The 1089-nt window shown below is 35.0% G+C and overlaps 1 long non-coding RNA gene across 1 annotated transcript; it reads right to left on the reverse strand.

Annotated features, from left to right (window-relative positions):
- Positions 1 to 1089, reverse strand: LOC107580793 (uncharacterized). Its single transcript, XR_001608707.1, has 3 exons — positions 1053 to 1089; positions 244 to 396; positions 1 to 59 (listed from the first exon to the last, which is right to left on the reverse strand). It is a non-coding gene; the product is annotated as an uncharacterized lncRNA (long non-coding RNA).

Consider the following 1089-nt stretch of genomic DNA (forward strand, 5'->3'; position numbering starts at 1 on the left):
TCTCAGCAGCCTCTCAGTGGCAAAACGTTTAGAGCAGTGAGAACACTGAAATCTTTGACCTACAGACACAATCGCACACAAACAAATGGGTGCAATGAGCCATACTAATCAATCTAATCTTTTTTTTTTTTTGGTACGTTCAACAAAAGAATTGAAAGTGTCAAATTTGTTCAATACAGAAGGTTTTCAGATTCTGTTATTGTTGTTTCTGCATGTGTACAAACTCAAACACAACCCCCTCACATTCTATGGAGGTTTGCCGTCGAATGTGGTCAAAGAACTTTGTGTTGTTGGCAAACATTCCTCCACAGGTCGGACATGCCACCAGCTTTTCCTGTGTGTGGCTACGCATGTGCTCTCGCAACTTAAACCTGCCCTTGAAAGAAGCCTCGCAGTCTAGAAATAAGGAAAAAAGTTAGCATTTTAAAAATGTGCAGATCTTTAAAAATCGTTACGAGCAAAGAAAGCTTTCAGGAATATTCAAATAACTACAATGCTTAATATCTTCTACCATGGGGTTCACTCTTATAGGTTATACAAATAAGGTCCAGAACAGACAAAACGGACAAATATTAAATTTTAGCATTAACACAAGGTAGCAGTCTGGATATTATGAAGTATAATAACTGATTATTCTATTCTTTATGATTCGGTGTTTATTTCTTAACTGACTTGCTGCATCTAATGAATGAAGTGGTTCTCGACCAGATGCCAAAAACTACTAGAGTGCCATTTTTAAAAACATTAAAAAGCTACAATTATTTATTTTAGATTTTTTTTTTTTTGAAGAGTTGGGGTTCCCAGTGAATATATAAGGTAGCCTATTTTTAAATGTGTGATCTCTGGATCTGGAAAAGTCATATTATAATGAACTTACATTTTTATATTTATGCTTAGCTCTAACACATTTCATCAGGTAGAAATTGTAAGATTTTTTTTTTTTTTAATCCTTACCATTAATGCTTCTCCACTAAATTACAAATAACTAGAAAAAGCATAGGGCTTTCAAATATTGTTGTGGACGATGGAGGGGCCTTGAAGTTGTTTCTTACCTTTCCAGCCACAGAACAACACATTCTCTTCATTAGC

The sequence above is a fragment of the Sinocyclocheilus grahami genome, unplaced genomic scaffold (genome assembly GCF_001515645.1).
Source record: "Sinocyclocheilus grahami isolate Dianchi unplaced genomic scaffold, SAMN03320097.WGS_v1.1 scaffold45142.1, whole genome shotgun sequence".
Classification (NCBI taxonomy): domain Eukaryota; kingdom Metazoa; phylum Chordata; class Actinopteri; order Cypriniformes; family Cyprinidae; genus Sinocyclocheilus; species Sinocyclocheilus grahami.